The sequence below is a fragment of the Mus caroli genome, chromosome 8, assembly GCF_900094665.2.
Source record: "Mus caroli chromosome 8, CAROLI_EIJ_v1.1, whole genome shotgun sequence".
Taxonomy (NCBI): Eukaryota; Metazoa; Chordata; class Mammalia; order Rodentia; family Muridae; genus Mus; species Mus caroli.
In genome coordinates this window covers 54,646,112-54,654,615 of record NC_034577.1, presented here as the reverse complement: position 1 = coordinate 54,654,615, position 8,504 = coordinate 54,646,112, and positions in this window count along the sequence as shown.

Here is an 8,504-nt window from a genome sequence, read left to right as displayed (position 1 = left end):
GGCGGGGGTCGTGGGTAGCTGGCGGGTGTCAGGCAACCCTGCGCTCCCGCTACCCCGGCGCTGATCCAGCTGGATGAGGCCTGTGGTCCTACTCAGGCCGGTTTCTGCTTCCCTAACTAATCTATATGTTTAAATTTTTCATCCTGAACTCTTGATTTTTGAACTACAGGCAACTGCAGGATTAGGGCAGAGTGGGGGAGGGTTATTGCCTTTGGCATTAAACAACTGCAAGTGCACTAAGATCCAACAGGTCATTCCAAATCAGTGCCAGATAAATATCCTAGTTAACCTGAAAATTTCTAAAACAAACCTAAAGCAATAATGAAGGAAAGTCATCTGCAAATGGATACAGGGTATAGCAGAGGTGGACTTAAGACACGGGAAGGGTAAGGATAAATTGAATACACTATTGCTATGCATGAAATTATCAAAGAAGAAACTTAACAAATTAAAAATCAAGTTGGAAAACTGCTTATAAAATTATCAGTGTGGCAGGCTAGTGAAAGTAACACTTTGACATGGCAACAAAATGAAGATGACTTTCATGCTTTTCTTAGAAATACATATTTATTTTTATTTTATGTGTGTGAATGTTTTGTCTATATATATGTCTGTGTACCATATACAAACCTGGTGTTCATTGATGTCAAAAGAGATCATTGTATCGTGAATCTGCAGGATCTGTTACAGAGTGTTGTGAGCTTCTGCATACGTGCTGGGAATAGAACCTTGGACCCACGCAAGAGCAGGAAATATTCTTCACTGCACCAATGTCCACTCAAAATTATTAATAATAATAATAATAATTTACAATGCAGTAGATGCTGAAACTAAAATTCAATATAAATTTTAATAATTGACATAAGAACATGTAAAAATGTCAGTTTAGCATAAAATATTAAACTGCAAATTAGAGTCACACTGTGATATTTTTACCCTTGATTTATTTTATGTGTTTAGCTGTTTCCTGCATGTATGCCTCAAGGAACTATATGTGTGCCTAATGCCTGTGGAGGCCAGAAGAAAGTATCAGTTCGCCTGGAACAGGAATCACAGATAGCTGTGAGCCCCCATGTGCGTGCTGGGAATAGAACTCTAGTCATCTAGAAGAACAACAGTGGCCTTTAACTGCTAATGCAATCTCTTCAGCTCGTTTGCATAACTGTTTTTATTTTGATTCGTTTCCTTTTTTCAACACTTCACATTTATTTAAAGCAAGATTCTTAGTGGTTTAAAATAGTACCAAGTCACTAAGTCCCACTGTTTAAACACTTCCTTTCATTACATATCTAATGTTAGAGAATTACTTTTCATACATGGCCCCAGGCCCGTGACATCAGCATCATCTGGGAATTTGTTTCAAATGTGAAATGAGTCCTAGTACACATATTACATTAGTAGCTGAAGATTTGAGAGCCCTCCAGACAATGAACATAAAAGAAAATGACTCAAAATGAGGGAAATTCATAAGTTCGGTGTTGGAGAGATGGTCCAGTCATTTAGAGCACATACTGCTCTTGCAAAGGACCTGGGTTTGCTTCCCAGAACCGATATCAAGTGGTTCAGAAAAGCCAGTAAATCAAGCTCCAAAGAAACCAACATCTCTGGCCTCTGTAGGCACCTCCACTGATGTACATGAACTCACATAGACACACAGTTACACACACACACACATGCACACGCGCACGCTCATGCATGCATGCAAATAAATTTGTTTAAAGAAGGCTGAATTCAACTTTCCAGACATCTGCTACAGTATGTCAGAACAGAGACAACTACATCATGATTTTAGTCAGATGCTCATCCATACATACAACTAGTAAACATACAAGTCACTCTGAATATCATTTAAGGTTAACTTCCTTTAAAAAAAAAATCCTGAAATACTGATTCTGTAAGGAAATGTATTAATCACTGACTTTTAGCATATTCAAGTCTTTGCTTCTCAATTTAGCAAACTGATATATAATTTAGTAAAATATAAATGTTTGGTAATAAAATATTGTCATTAGCAAATTTAAATTTAACATCAAAATATAAAAAGACTAAATATATATAGTACAAAGGCACAAGTTTGCTTTTCTTAGTAATATATGACATTCTAAGAAACACATACATTTGGTTGTATTTTTAGGCAACAGTTTTCAGATGCAGAGTTCTGAAAATCTTAAAATTATGGTTCTCAACCAGGGACCCTGAGAAGAGAGACATGAGTTCAAGGCAGAGTGGAGATTGGTCCTAATGAGGTAGACTGATTGTCCACTCTTGCAGCCTCTGGTCACTAGGTGAGGAACTTGAGAGGGTCTACACATTTATTGTCCATTCTACATCGATCTGTAGCTTGAGAGAATATTTTGCTTAAAGACTAAAACTTATCCAAGAGAAAGAAGTTTGACTTAAAATTATATATATATATATATATATATATATATATATATACACATATATATTGTATGGCCATACATACATTTATGAATGTATGTTTGTATGTATTTATGTACATATAAGAAACAGAAGCCAGGCATAATGTACTGTACCTAAATTAATACAAATGGAGAAGCTGAGGCAAGAAGATTATTGTAAATTCAAGGCTAGTTTGAACTATAAAATAAGATTCTGTCTCAAAACAAACAAATACACACACATACACACACATATGCACAGACACATGAAGAGGCACATGAGTAGAGAGAGAGAGAGAGACTATGCATAATATCTCCTAGTCAGGAATACTAAATGGCAGGGTGCTGATGACCTCACCAGACTCGGTGATGATGGCATCATAGATGCAGCACCAGTCACACCGGCCAGAACTACCTTTTCTTGGGTATAAGGACAAGAGCAGCAATGCTACTCTCCCAACTATCACTGAAGAAACCAGTATATTATGTTGCCTCTGAACAACTTAATGGTTAAGATTTTAAGAGTGACTATGTCATTTTAGCATAAAAGCACCTTTATTGAAAATATTAAATTATACAACAGATAAGTAAAGAAATATGTGGAATAGACATGTACTGATGTATCACTGAAGAATAAATAGGGAACAATTCATGATACACATATAAATAAATCTTTTAAATGGTAGGCTAAAGGAATTCAAACAAAGTGACTATGTAGCATGCTATTTAATTTCTATGATGCTCTAGTTTACAATGTTGTTGCAGAGTATTTGATCACACTGTGAACCTGGAGGTTGTATTATTTACTGGAAAAACTGTTTCTAGTTAGAGTGTGACTCAGCTCAGAGCTTCCTGCTTATGGTAAACAAGATTAAATAAATTCAACCACAGATCAAGAGGTGGAGCAAGCAACCAGTTGACAGGGAGTGAACATGGGATTATTAAGAAAAGACAGAGTAAGAAGTCAGAAGAATGAGTAAAGAGAAGAACAGGAAGTAGAAAGGAGGGACGTTCAGTTTAAAAGGGTTTTGAGAAGGAAAGCTGCCTTTTTCTTCTGGGTATCAGCAGTGGAAGAAGGTCGGCCTGATGCTTTCTCTGCCTTGCTGAGTGAGCATGCTTTCAACCTAGCATCTAGCTCCTGAGTCATTATTGGTAAAATCAAACGACTGAGATTCTGTTAAAAACAAAAGAACATGGATTAGGAGTAGCCTGGCACAGAAAAAAAGAAATGGAAAACTCCCTGGATAGTGAAAAATTCTAAATCTTGATTACACAATTAGTTGCACAAATGTATAAACCTTCAAAACTTACAAAATAATGTATGGAATTAATTCCTGAGAAGCTATGTTTTTGTAAATGTAACAAATACTCATAAGAGGATTAAAACTTTAACTTTTAGAGACAAAATAGGGAAATAGAAATGTAACTTATAAGCTTATAAGATAATTCCCCCAAAATGTAATTATAAATTAATTAAATTTATTAACTTAAATTAGTATAAATGTATAGTATACATAAGTATACTCTTTGATAAGTTTTAATAAATAAAATGGAAAGAAGAGTTTAAAGAAAAAGAAGTGATAAAATACTCGGCTATTAAATAAGAGGGAAAGTTATTCTCTTATATTAATGATTATAGATTTGAATTGCTAGTGTTTTGATTCCAGTGCCCACTTTAGGAGAGGAGAAATAAATTGTAACTGTCTAAACCTGAAGGGGAAGGCCTTTATGTGTCCACTTTAACAGAAATAAACCAGTAAAAAATTCTGTTAGAACTCTAAGTAACGATGATGCAAAACTGTTATGTCTGTTTGGAAGATGTAACTATCTATATTTACTATTTATTATTTTCTAGTTTCCTCCATAATGTTAGTCAAGGTATATGTCCATCTTCAAAGAGGCCCTGTCAGTGGTATATAACTTACTTGTACCAAGCAGACTATTTCTCTGAGTAAAAAATATTCCAAGTCATTAAGTAAAGAAACATGAGGCAGAGATTTTTGTCTTGTTCAATGACGTGTCAAATATCTATCACATTCTCAGTCAGTTGTCTAATAAATGTTTGCTATTGAGCTACATGACCACAACTACAAGAAGGATTAGACAATGTGATACACCAGAGAATTTCAGATTTTATCTGTAAGCTGACATCTAACATCTGGCAGATGGTTCCTGACTTTGCCTCCTCCCACAGTCTTTCTCAGTAAGTACTTGAGTATAGACCAATAGTTATCTACAGAAAAATGCCAGAATCAATTCTGAAGACTGCTACAGTGATGAATGTCAAAAACAAGTATTACAAAACAGAAGAGAGGCAGAAGCAGGCTGATCTCTATGAGTTCAAAGCCAGCCTAATTCACATAGTGATTTCCAGGACAGCCAATGCTGAGTTAGTGAAACCCTATCTCAGAAATTAAAATAATAGGAAAAGCAGAGACTTGTAGAATGCTAATTTTACTCTGAGCCCCATGTCTTCAAATTAGAAAGGAATCCCCAACACCCAGATGGATTCTTAGGGCTGATGCACATATCACACATGCAAGATGCCAGGTTTTCCAAGTCCTGAGAGGCGTCTTTGCTCTGAGATCACTCTATTTAAGGATCAGAGGCATAGTATGAGATGATTCTCATTAAACACAAAGACAAAATGGAGATAAGGGTCACATGACCATGCCTTACAATATAATTCCTTCAGTCCTTTCAGCTTCCAATTTCCTCCTTAAAATGATTTAGCTAATCACGTTCCCAGCATCTCTTTGTGGGACTGGCCTCTAGTAATCGTGTATCTGAGGACAAATATAGAACATATCTAAGCAACAAGATCAATATGCTCCACACCATTCTCCTTTGGTGGCTCTAGCAGAAATTCCCTGAAGATTCATTAGAAGATGTTACATCCTGGATTATAAGGGTTTCTCAAAGATCCACCAGATAAATGTTTGGTCATCTCTTGATCCATAATTGGAATATTGGGATAGCAAATGTTAGAAGTTAAGTCCTTGGAACTAGGAAATTGAAATGAATACTGAAACACCAGTCCTTTCCTCTCCTTCCTTCCTGGCCACCATAAGGTAAGCAGCCTACTTGCTCCTATCAAATTATACTGCCTCATCTCATGTCCAAAAGAAATTGTTAAATAATCATGGAGAGGCATTTTTAAGATCTATAGCCAAAATTAACCTTTCCACTTTTAAGGTTATTGGTGTTTTGTCATAATGATGAAGAGTTGGCTGATACCTGAGTCTGGGACTTCCCTATGGCTGAATGAAACGTTTAGGTATTCCCCACACCTGTATTTCCACCAAGCTCTAGCATAGCCTCAACTCACAAGCCTCCCTTTGTAAGGACAGTTTAACACATCTGCTTGTGAATATGATGGTAGACACTGCCTACACCTACCTTGGTCTGACCTGGCAACAAGTCTGGATCTCTAGTCTCTTACTAGAAGTTCTCTTTATAGGCATCAGCCGTCCAACTCTCTAAGTACTTATTTGAAGGTCTGGCTGATAAATCTCTGGAAAGGGATGGACTTTGGACTCCTAGACTTCAGCACATAAGGCAAAGATAACTTTTAAATTTGTAAATGTTCACATATCTACTTTCCTAAGTTAAAATGGTCTATATGGAATATAAGAATTTGCAATAGCATCTGTGCTTGGGGTAGAGGAGAGTGGCTAGAAGAATGCTGACTCTCCGTTTCTCCGAGAAGTCTAGAGGACACATGAATACTCCTGCCTCTCTTGCCATATTCAGAAGACTAGTTTGAAATTCAATTGTTTCTGGTTATAAAACTAACATACAAAAACCTGACACTGAACTATCTGGAGAAATGAATTTATAACACAATTTACAGTAGCACCAAAGAGAAATAATTGACATAGACTCTATTTAATCAATGAAGTAAAAGTTCCACAAACTACAAAGTGCTAACGAAATAAGCTGAAGACAGCACAAGTAAATAGAAATTTATCTTGTATCTGTGGGCTAGAAGACTTAATGGTGTCAGTGAATGTGTCCAATACAAAACAAAGCAAATTGTAAACTTAATATTATCCCTAACAAAACATTAATGGCAGTTTCACAGAAATAAACAAAATAACCCTAAATACATGGAACTGACAATAACTCAAATAGTTAAAAATAATCCTGAACAAAAATGAAAACAGAGCAATTATATAAACCAATTTCAAAATGATTGAGATCATTCTCTCTTCCACCTTTACATCTGCTCCAGGGACTGAATTCAGGTCAAGTTTGAACAATAAATGCTGACAGAGCATGGTCCAAGAATGGACTCACACACAAAGAATTCTGAGTCCTTATGAGAAAACTCCAAGTATGTGAGAGCCTTGTGACTTTATTTTTTTCAGTATAGAATTGTTCATGAAATGTATTTTTGTGCTCCTCCCAGGTATAGCAGATAGGAATCAGTTTACTTCAGATCATTCATTACAACTGGCTGTTGGTTTTATACCTTTATGGAAAACATGGTTTTTTCCCATGCAGCCTGCCTACCATGAGTGATTTGCCCTTGTGATTGTACACTCTACTCAGGTGACTTCTCTTAACCCTTGGAGTATAAATTCTCTGATTCTCTGACATGATATCCCCATTCCCCTAGATCACAATCCCTCTACAGTGATAAACAAAATGCTTTACCTTTGAGTCATTTTGCTCCCCCTCCAGCCCAACTTCTGTAAAGGTATTAGGAAACTCAAGGGAAAGGAAAAATGTCTTCAATGGAAAAACTAAATATACACAAATAGAAGAATGAAATCGAATAGTTTCTGATATTGAATGAAAATCTCTGAGTTCAACTCCAAATACAGAGAAGAAAAGTGGGGAGAAAGAAGAGAATGACAAGAATAAAAAGTAGAAGGAGGAGGAAGAATAATTTAGATATCTAGCTGATTGTTATAGACTAATGTATATATAATATAAATGTGTCATTATTATTTATTTTTATCCATATTTTAACATTTGATATATTTTGAAAAAATATTTTTGAATTACACATATTGGTCTGTTTGTAAATATCTTGTTATAGTCTGTTCTTCAGAAGAGTTATTCATATTTACTACTTCAACATCAAAATGCACAGTGTCTTATTCATTCAATGTCAATTAGCAGTAAAATAGCACAAATTGATTTTATATTTTAGAATGATGTGTAAGAAATTTGTGAAGATAGTTCCTAATATAATCTTTGTTTTGAAGAATTTTAAGTGCTTGTTTCCTTCAGCTGTAGTGAACTATGAAAATAATACACTTTATAATGAAATTTGAAAATAATACCACCTGTATTTCTTCAAAAATTTCTATCACCAGACAGCCACTTGGATAGTAAATACAAGTACAGAATGCTTTAACAAAGACTGTATATACAGTACCTACTGTTCTGCTAAATGGACATAATATTAAAATGACTCCTAATTATTTATTCTGATATGCATAGATCAGAGCATCCTTCAACCCAAATCAGAGAATGTTTATTGAGTAGATAGCAATTAGCAGAAGATCCCTATATTGTCAACATGAAGATAATGAGATACTCTGAAGTTCTCAGGCTTAAATGGGGCATTCATACGGTATTCTCCCACACAGGGCTCAAGGATCTTCATGGAAGAGGGGGCAAAAATGATGGTAAACGACAGATATGAGAGATAACCTCAAGAAGGCAATATTTTCTATACACAAGGTACATGCACATATGGAACTCATAACTACTGTGATAGCATACACAAGACCTGAGAAAACTCCAGACAGACAAAATCCTATCATAGAGAATGAAAGGTAGGCATGAAATCCCACCATCAGCAGAGAAGCTATTGGCATCTGATATCTCTCTTTAACGATACAACTCCCAACAGGTTAAGTACACACCAGAGCGTGCTCTACTCTCAAGAGTAGTTGGGGTCCAGAAATTGGACTCAATGGAGAAAGAAGGAAATATAAAAAGAGATGAAATCTCAAAGATGACTCAGAAGGAAGGAAGAATGTTATTGAAAAGAATATGTAATGGCAATGAATATGTTCAAAATATGTAGCATGAAATTTTCAAATAATTACTAAAAGTATTATTAAATAATTTAATAAAATCAGA